The sequence below is a fragment of the Octopus bimaculoides genome, chromosome 4 (genome assembly GCF_046866305.1).
Source record: "Octopus bimaculoides isolate indiv1 chromosome 4, ASM4686630v1, whole genome shotgun sequence".
Lineage (NCBI taxonomy): Eukaryota > Metazoa > Mollusca > Cephalopoda > Octopoda > Octopodidae > Octopus > Octopus bimaculoides.
The window spans coordinates 92792546-92804296 of NC_142931.1; positions in this window are offsets into that span (position 1 = coordinate 92792546).

Consider the following 11751-nt stretch of genomic DNA (forward strand, 5'->3'; position numbering starts at 1 on the left):
TTAAGCAATGCGTTCGTAGATAGTTGATGGGTTGGACGTGGTGCTGATGAAAGAGCAATAATTCTTGAAATATGCATACACACCAATTACCTATTTTTTTCTATTTTCGATTGCATTGTTTACATGGACGTGTTCGCATACAAAACGTCATAACTTACAGTGCTAGCTCTGAATTCTATAGAAAATCTATAGAGATAAACTTAAAAATATAATTACTCCTACAGTGCCTACTGCATGAGACAGGAATAAAATTATTTTCAGTGTATGTATTAAAATTGTTGTCATTACTTTATGTGTATTTTGAATATGTATTTTTAATCGAATTTATTTTAAAAATGTTTCTTGATTTAGAGCTGAAAGTTTTATATCTTCTAGGCTGTAAGGGTACCACCCAAACATAATAAAATGAAGCAAGATATACTTTATCTAAATATCTAAGTACTTTTCTTTGCGCAGTGATTTACCATTTACATTGTAGACGGTTTACAGCTAAAGCATATCTAAGTTTTAGAATTTAACTCTTAGAAACACATTAAAACTAAAATATGTGAATGTTAATGTTTCCGCGTATTTTTTGTTTTTTAATTGTGTAGTTGATCAGAAATAGAATCTAATCTCCTTTCGTCTATTCTTCAGTTCTTTTCTTTAGTTTGTTTCAGCCAAAACTACACTGGAGCACTACTTAGGTTTATAAAACTATTTTAGACTTTTTAATACTTAGTAATTACAACTAAGTTATGTATAAATATAGAGTCATATCCGCATGTAGTTAGTCTCAGCGATATTTGGTCATCAAGGGCTTTTCGGTAGTTTGGAATGAAGATCGGGGTGTCTGGAAGAATTGTTATCAGAATCAGTTTACTGCCCTTCTCTAAGTAACCTGAGACTACTCGTTACAATGTAAACAAGCATGTGTCTCAGCAAATGTTATTCACACAATGGCACAAAGTTGACGACCTGAAAATAATTACTCGAGTACCAATGAATATATATAAGTATGGTTTGTAAATAAATAGGCTATAAATATTTTCGTACTTATCTGAATATGATCTTTCACATTATAATGTCTATAATTTATGTTACGATAATGAGGAAAGGATACTATCCTTTTGATCTCTAAATCTTTGAACCCACCTTTATTTAGAGTACATGATTATTTAATATATTCTTACAAAGTCTAACATTTAGACTTTGCTTGTTAGATTGTATAATGGATTGACGCATAATATTGTTATATGAACAAGTAATGCTTTGCATCGTTACATATGTAGGATAATAATACAAATTCAACCTCATAATCTCAATACATCACATTAGTGACGTGCTGAGATTATAAGGTTGGATTATATAGTGTATTGTATATATAAGAAAAATAAACATTTAAATTGAATGGCCATTCAAAATACATCTCATATCGTGCCAAATATTCTCTTTATAAATATTGCTCTTCTCTTCTATGAATGGTAAACCAAGAAACGTAAAGACAAGTTAGACATCGTTTAGCTATTTAATGTACGGAAAAGCATACTATCAATATATACACTCCATCTCGTACTGAGTTCTAATCCCACTGAGGTTGACTTTGCCTTTCATCCTTTCGGGGTTGATAAAATAAGTACCAGTTGCACACTGGAACCGATGTAATCGACTATCTTCACTCCCGTCAAAATTTCAGACCTTGCGCCTATAATAGAAAAGAATATATAGCCTCTATCTAAAGTTACCTCGCTCTGCTTTATCTTACGAATTTTTGATATGATATTCCTTATATATATATATATATATATATATATATATATATATATATATATGTATGTAAGAGTGGGTGCTGAAAGGTTTCTGGCTTTACGGGTATCGCGAAATGCCTGGCTGGAGGACCAACCTTCCGATTTCTTTTACAGATCTTAGTAGAACTGAAGGACTGCTGCAATAAGTGTGTGAATCTGAGAGGAGAATATGTTAAATAAAATTATAATTAACTGATCCTCCTGTCTTTTCTTTTACCCAAAGCCAGGAACTTTTCGGCACCCCTTCGTATGTGTGTGTACGTGTGCGTACATATACACATGCATACATACATACACACATGTATATATATGTGTGTGTGTGTGTATGTATGTGTGTATGTATATATATATATATACACACACACACACATATACTTATATATATACATATACATATATGTATAAATAAATGTATATGTTTATATATATATATGTATATATATATATATATATATATATATATATATATATATATATATATATATATATATATATATATATATATATATCTGTAATATAATATGTGACAATTATTCGGTTGCCATAATAAAACTTCGAGTTTCGGATATCGGGGCGGAAATCTGCCCCGGCATCTCGTCAGCTATTAAGACAAACAAAAATGCTATGAAAATGTCCGTTAAATAAAGGGAAATTACTATGTAAACGTCCGTTGTTAAAACAGACAAAAGAGCTATTAGAATGACCGTTAAATAAAGGGAGAAATAAAGGGGAGAAAGTAAAAAAATGTTCATAGAATTCCTGTATGCGCGCATGTATATACATACACATGCGCGCACGCACACCCACGTACATGTGCCTATATACATATGCTCACTCACATCGCGTGAAACACATACATGCACGCCCACACACACGCCTATATGTGCACATATATATGTAACCATACACATGTACACATATACATATCCGCACACACGCACACACACACGTACACATACGCGCACAATTATTTTCATATACACGTCTAAATATGCATATGCTGTATATGCATATGCTCACTCACACTCACGTGAAACACATGTATGCACACCCCCACACACACCTATATGTATACATATATATGCAACCATATGCATGTACACATATACTCACCTGCACACACGCACACACACATGTATATATATACACATACGCACACAAATATGTTCATATACACATCTATATACGCACATGCACAAAAAATGCAGGGTGAAAAGTAAAATTCAGAAAAAATATGTAAAAATATATAAAGCAATTAAAATATATAAAAATATATATATAAATATGTAAAAATATATATATATATATATATTTATAAAATATATAAAAAAAATATAGCGTGAGATAAAATGCTTGTACTTGGACACAATATAAAAAGCAGGTTCTATCTGTGATCGTGGAGGGGAATAAAAACGTAACAAATATTTAGCCATATGTGGACATGATCCAAAAAGTTCAGTTATTGAGATTAGACATCTAGTAGGGTCTAAGCTGTTTTTCCAGATGAGCCATCTTTCCATATCACAAAGACCGCACTTTCCACTGCCGTTGGTGTAAGGCTTACACTTGGCTAAGATCTTCCAATGAATGTTGTAATTGACACCTTTTTTCTTTTAAGGACCATATACGATTGGATAATTTGGTTGTTTTTCTTTTATCCCAGTGTCTGAAGCTTAAGGTGTGATTGTTGAACCTGGCTTTAAAATTCCCTTCTGTGAGACCCACATATATCTTTGACAAAACTATATCCTTAGTGGCTGTAGAGTCTACGTTGGCTTCATAAATGATGGTCTTGGACTTGCAAGCTCCATTTAGCGGGCACATTTTTATTCCTGCATAAATAGCTGGTTTCATTTTGTTGTTTTTGTGTGTTGTGATTTTTAAAGTTATGTCTATTGAAGAGTTTTCTGTAACTATGATTGATTGGAAAATGTCTATCTATAAGTGTTAAGAAATATTTACCTATATTAAAGGTCACTTCGGGAAGTAAGGGACTGTGAACCAGATAGTTTTCCTATTCCTATGTTTCCTTTTCTTTATTATTGGACTGGTAACAGGTGTATAGGCTACTTCCTCGCTAAATCGATTATCTTTTGTTCGAATGAACAAACAACGACAGAGTGGACGTACAGAGTATATATATATATATATATATATATATATATATATATATATATATATATATATATATATATATATATATATATATATATATATGTATATATATATATATATATATATATACACCACATATATATTTGCTGAACAACACAACCTGCTGATTACAAACACCATCTTCTGGCAGGCGGCTGATAGGTATAAGACATCATGCATGCATCCGTGTTCAAACAGTGGCGTCTTATTGATTACCACCCGCCATTACCACCCGCCATTATCACCCGCCAGTGTGGCATCAGTGACGTCTTCATCACCAGGGCAATGTGTTGAGCAGAGTGCTGGACGGACCACTGACTCATAAGAACCAAGCTCAACATCCGCATAGTCTCCCAGCATCACAAGCGCCCAAAGCTCCTTAGACCAGCCTTCAACACAGTCAAACTCCTTCCAGCCAAATATCAGCAGGAGTTCCACTCCAGCCTTGGTGATAAGTTTGAAGTGATAGGATCACTATCTGGTGGACCAGAGGAAAAATGGGATCAGTTCAAAGAAGTCATCACAGAGACAGCCAAAACAGTTCTAGTCCGAAGGGAAAAGCTTCATCAGGACTGGTTTGATGACAACGACGAGGCTGCACAGGCACTGTTGGGTGATAAGAAAAAGGCTAATAGTGATTCGCAGAAGCACCCAAACTGCCCCTCACGGCGCGACAGGTATAGGGGCTGTGAAACCAGAGCCCAGAGGGAGCTTTGCAGCATGCATGATAGATGTTGGGCGCAGAAAACTGAAGAAGTGAAACTCTGCGCTGACACCAACAACTCCAAGATGCTGTACAGTGCCATGAAGGCCATTTACGGCCCTTCCAGAAATGGAACAGCCCCGCCGATAGCTCAACAGTCATCAAAGATAAAGAAGGAATCAGGGCAAGATAGGAGGAGCACTTCAGCCAATTCCTAAACCGGCTATCCACTGTCGACCAGGAAGCATTGCAAGCAAATACCTCAGAAGCCTCTACTCAAAGACCTTGACCTGCTGCCTAATGTAGAAGAGGTCTAGATTGCCATAAAAGAAATGAACTATAGCAAAACTCCGGCGCCATATGGAATTCCTGCAGAACTGTACAAGGCACTTGATACCACGGCTTTCAGTACATTCCATGACATCCTTGTATCCGTTTAAGAAGAAAAGAATATACCTGCAAATTTCCGAGACGCCACCTTGATTACACTCTACAAGAACGAAGTAACCAATCAGAGCATTTCCCTGCTTTCCATTGCTGGAAAAATCCTGGCTCGCATCTTCTTTAGCAGGTTCATTATCAGTGTATCTGAGAATAAATTGTCTGAAGCCCAATGTGGTTTCCGCCCTGGCAGCACCGTAGACATGGTGTTTGCTGTGTCAAGGAGAAATGTATTGAACAACAGATGGATTTGTAATCTGTGTTCATAGACCTGACCAAAGCTTTTGACACAGTCAACAGAGAAGCTTTGTAGACCATCCTAACCAAGCTGGACTGCCCACACAAGTTCACCACAGATAAGACTCTTTTACGACAATATGATCAGTTAAGTTTTTTGCAATGGTGATTGCATCAACTCTTTCAATATTTACAGTGGCTTGAAACGGCTGTGTACTCATCCCCGTCTTGTTCAACTTGTTCTTCACAGTCCTACTTTACACAATGAAAGACCTAGACCTGGGCATATACACCAAATACCGCTCAGACGGCTCTGTTTTTGACATCCGCCGACTCTGCACGAACCAAGACAGTGGAAAAGCTTATATCTGAAGCCCTATTTGTAGGTGACTGTGCCCTTATGGCACACAAGGAAAGCCACTTGCAGTCCATTGTTGATCGCTTTGAAAAAACATCAAGGCTCTTTGGACTGACCATTAGCCTTGAGAAAACGGAGATCCTAGTCCAAGGAACCCCAAACACAATTCACCCCCTGCCAGTTTCAGTGTATGGAAAGTTTCATGTACCTTGGCAGCACAATCTTAGCTGATGGATCATTGGACAGTGAAATATCATCCAGTATCCACAAGGCCAGCCAAGCACTTGGAAGGTTGAAAATGAAAGTCCTCCAGCAGAAAGGCGTAAAACTATATACAAAGCTCAAGATCTACAAGGCTGTAGTCGTTTCAATACTTTTATGGATGTCAAACATGGACCCCATACCATCGGCATCTCAAGCAGCTGTCACATTTTCCCACAAGGGCACTGCGCAGGACCATGGACATTCGTTGGCAGGACAGTGTGACGAACCAAAAAGTACTGGACAGAGCTTGTTCAACAAGCATTGAGTCAATGGTGCTGAAGGCTCAATTACATGGACTAACCATGTCATCAGAATGACTGACAACCGTGTACCCATATAACTGTTGTACGGCGAACTCACGCAGGGCTCACGCAGGGCTCACGCAGGGCTCACGCAGGGCTCATGCAAACGAGGAAGACCTAAACTGAGGTACAAAGACACTCTGAAAAGTAACCTGAAATGGAATGGCATTCGACCTGGTGAAGTCGAAGCCTATGCTGCAGACAAATTAGTATGGCGGTCTCTCACTTCACGAGTAGCAGGTACATTCGAAGAGGACCAGCGACGGCGTCTCGATGTTGCAAGAGGAAGATGTCACAGAACAGTATCCGCCTCAGCCCAGTCAAGAGATTATCACTATGACATCTGTGGGCGACTGTGTACCTCCGGTTTTGGACTGCGCATGCGCTCTCATCGCTGAGAATAAAGACTTTGTCTTATCGTCATCGGACACCGATGGACTATCTACCATATATATATTAATAGTTATCGCCAAGCTAACATGGCTTCCCATTGCTGGTTCAACATCCACAGACTAGTTTCGAGTTGCTGATCTCCCCTGTTCGAAGGTTGTAATGGACACAGGTTTGTGTGTCACATAGCTAGCTAGAGGCGATGGCCTCTTGGAGCTAATCAACGGCAGCATTCGTCCTATTTTCCTGGACTGCCATGTTAGCTTGGCGATAACTATTAATATCCAGTGCCGCTGCCGTAGTCTCTACGTATATATGCATATACTCATTTATTATTTGTTTATATATATATATATATATAAGATACAGGTAAGGGAATAATTTTATTCTCAAACGCAGGATAATGCTAATAATATAGCATGAACAGGATAAACTACCCATATTTTGCAGAAAAATCTGTCGGCGGCCGTCGTTTTTACAATAGAATGTCTTATATAAATTTATAATTATTCTATATCAGAGCCTGTCTTCCCCGACAAATAGGCTTCTTATCCAGGACAGATTTGTGCAATTTTTCGCCAAAGAACTTCGTTGAGGATTCTTTTCCTTTTTAAATTATTTAGATGTCTGTTGAACATTTTCACATGACTTTATTCATCAAAACTTCAGAAGTTCTTACAACTTTGGTTGCCGTAATGCTTTACTTTGGTTTGTTTAGTAAAAATTCCTCCTCCTAATGATTTTGCTTTCATTTCGTGATAGACGGCTATCATACAGAAAATGCCAGCTTCCAAATCCTGTTTTCTGATTATGTAAAATTAATTAAAATTTCAACCTTAGTAACATTTTTCTGCAACTTTTCTGGGATAAATAAATAACAAAATCGGATTGAATGTGGAAAACCATTTCAATATACCAAATTTTGAAGTTTTGATGTAATTTTAAAATCTCACATTGTGTGACAGCAACAGGAAAGACCCTACAGAAGTAGAGAGACAGACAGTTATAGGACGTCACACACACACACACACACACACACACACATTTACAAATGTACACATAGGTAATCACAAGTTTAAAATAGTGTATAGTAGACATATGTATGCATGTACGTACGTGTGTGTGTGTGTGTGTGTGTGTGTGCGTGTGTGTGTGTGTGTGTGAGTGTTTTTTTGCGATGGACAGCAGAAAAGCCACCTACCTTCTCCCTCCTTAAAGCTTCGTATTCCTCATACCCCGCTTTCTTTGTATTTACGAAAGTATGTATGCAGTGTTTCGTGTATGACAGCAGTAGTAAAGTTAGCCTCCCATTGTCACCGCTGTTCTCGCTTTCACTGATATAAGGCACCCTCTCTCTGTTACTACCCTTCCTTCAGACTAATAATTTTTGCAACCTTCTCATTTTATCATATAATTCACCTAACGACTCGTGGGGAGCACATTTTAGATTATTATTGAAATCTAATTACCTTATTATTGAACTGGATGTTATTGTAACATGTATGCAGTTTCGATGGTTTAGGCACTAATATGGTAACAGACACACAGGCAGAATATATATATATATATATATATATATATATATATATGTGTGTGTGTGTGTGTGTGTGTGTGTGTGCGTGTGTGTGTGTGTGTGTGTGTATATATATATATATAAATAATACAAATGATATATGAGCATATGCATGTATACATACATATATGTACATACCTACATCTACATGTATATATAGATGCATATCCGGGTACAAGACGTCAGAAAAAGGAACGGGAACATAAAGCACAAAAACGGACTTTGTTTCCAGACAACAGAACGAACACATAGGAATACAGACGAGCCACTTATGGAATTTTTCCTTCATCAGCTGCCTCTATTCTAAACTAGGTATTTCGAAGATGAGGCAGAACGCGCTCTTAGAATACCTCTTCCTGAATAGTGGATTAACCTACTAAACAGAGGATTCCAAGGTAGCAAACACAAACCAAGACAGGAAAAATTAGACGGTGAAAACAACATTAAAAGTCGTAGGGCCGGCAAATGAAAGACGGAAGATGGAATATACTTCAACATGGTTGTTCTGTTCGAACGGACGTTTAATAACTAGCTTCTTTGCTTTTGTATGTGTGTGTGTGTGTGTGTGCATGCATACATACATACATACATACATACATACATACATACATGCATACATACATGCATACATATATATCTATATATATGTATATATATATATATGCATATGTGCGTTCTCCCGCGTGTGTGAGCTTCATGCCATATTTAATAGTTTGGTAAAAATTAAATTACAATGGAGAAACCTAACAAGATCGAAACATGTCGAGAATTCTCTCCGTGCTTCTAATAAAGAGAATCAACCCATTTACTTTGCTCACATTCCATTATATATTAATTTTAATAAATTCAAATTTAGGACTTGTGTTATATAACTTTCTTGAGCAATATTAATGATTAAGCTAATGAATGTTTCGTTATAATTTTAATGAATTAAAATCTCTTGACCCACTTTCATGAGCACCGACCTTGCGATTTGCTTTTAAATGCAGATTGTATTCTCAGATGTCTTTTCACTGTCTTTAATTCCTGCAGTTTGCGATATTGAAAGGTCACTTGTAGAGTTAAAAAAAAAACAAACAAAAAAAAACAATGAAAGAACGGTCGAAAAACTTCGCTCTAATGAAGACTGAAATAAACTGCTGGATAACGTAAGCATACATTCACATTACTATCAACGAGTCTGTTGATGCTAAATGTTAAAAACGTAATCATATTGAAATGTCATGTTTCAGTGAATATTCAGCACTCATTATTCTAATATGTATTTTGTTGAGTAGTTATATAGCAGATCCTATTCTACAGTAGGCGTCATTATGTAAAGTAATATAATTTTTTTGTCGTCTTGGAATTTGTAGTCGAGTGGACCAGTATAATTTATGATAAATCTGATGTATATAAATATGTGTCCTCTGTTTGTGGTAGCCGAATGGGATGGCAATGAATGTTTTTGTCTTATTGTTTTGTGTATTGTAGATAAATGTAAGCGTTTTTAGAATTGACTGATAAAATAGAAGTTTATGTACAAAGAGAATCACTGGAGTTCGTAGGTTCCATGTTCAATCTGTTTCTTTAAAGTCAGGTTTCTTGGTTGTTAGGGTACGGTTGGAGAAATTGGGCAGCTATATTATATTAATGATAAGAATATATAACCCTAATGTCATCTGTGGAAGGTCGTTTGTAGAAAGTCATATGTTTTGTTAAATGTAAATATAGATTAAAGTTCACGAGAAAAAGAACGGAGTTTTCTTTAACTGTGGGAATTTATAGATGCTAAATTTTCGGTTGTACTCTACATAGGGTTGGCAAACAGAGAAACAGTTTTCCAGACAATCGTTTAATGTCGTTCTTTTATAAAGTGTTTAGGATTTTATGTAAAGTTGCGAACGGGGATAACGGAGTTAAAAGCATTGCTGATGTCAAAATTTCTCATTTTCAGTAGTTATATTTTAATAAATTAACTAAATGTCTGTAAGAACGACCGTGCGAACCAAAAGGAGAAATGGTGATGAATGGAAAGCAGGCTCCTTTATTAACGCGTCACACGGTCGACACAAAATATAAAGATATGTTATAATACTATAACATAGAGAACTAAGAAATTTGCCAGTAAGGAACATGATAGAAACGCAACCGTATGAGATGAATAACAGTAAGATTTATTGGAGCATTAAACTGTATGTCTCTGTGTGTGTGAATGCGACATAATAGAACACAATATAAGACTGGCCGTTATGTAAACAAAAGAGTGTGTATACAAATGTATGTATGTGTATGTAAGAGTTACAAAGTATAGATAAGAGTCAGTAACACGGATAAAGAAAATAAACCAGTTCTTAGTTAAGGTACACAGTAGTATTGATAATCTGTATGTAAGAGGTTAAGGCGTTAAGGCAGAGCGGTCACTCGTCGTGATGTTGGGGCTTCTATGCCGGGCCGGATTCTTGAATACAGTTGTTCTTCGCAGGCTGAATTCTGGCTGTTAATTTCGTGGTGAGCAAATCACACAAATAGGGTTGAGAAGCTGCGGTGGCTGTTTGGTAGCTGTTGGTAGCTTGTGTACGTGTAGAAGTCATGTTGACGCTGGCGGCGATGCTGGTAGTCGTAGTTGAAGTGGTTGTTGATGTCGTCGCTGAAACTGGCTGGCTGGTTGGTGCTGTGTTACGCGTGTGTGGTCACGACCAGATCTGTGAGGATCTGAGCCGCGACGAATTGCCGCGGATAATTTAGGCTATTTATAGATACAGATAGGCTCCAGAGAGCATCAGAAAAACACTCCATCACGTGACCTTATTAGTGGCTACGGTTGGTCGATTTGCGTCCTGGCGGCAAATGGAGTGGAGACAATTGCCGCGTAAATAAAAGTCAGTCAGGTAATGGACACAGCAGGCGGGAAAGAGTTGCATTCTACTACGCTCGCCTGTTAATATATATACTAGTGAGAGAAGTGTTCACTACATGTCTTTAACGATCCTGTTAAGAAATGTGTGTTTGCGTACAAACATACATAGTACACACACACACACACACGCACAAACACACACACAGGCACACACACATATATATACATACATACATGCATACATACATACATACATACATACATGCATACATACATACATACATACATACATACATACATACAAAAATACCCTGTTGTTGATGTTGAAATTCCAATGAAGGAGCCTTGGATCTAGGTTAGAAACCGGTTCTTTCTCGATTGGCAAGAAATCTTGAAATAAATTGAGTAATGACATACATAAATACATACACACATACATATAGATAATAATACTCTTATCATATTCATATATATGTATGTCCTTTGTATTGTCACGATCTGTTTGTGTTCGGTTGTCTTCTATGATATACTCGTATATATTTTGAATACAAGACTTTCTCTATTTTAAGAGGTCACTGCTACAGTATTCCTTGTTCTATCCCATCGGAGTGTCATCTGATAATTGAAGAAATTCGTTTTGGCTATAGTTTTGATCTGGGTGCAATTGTTATGAGAATGTCGTGGATAATGATAAAGTTTTTCA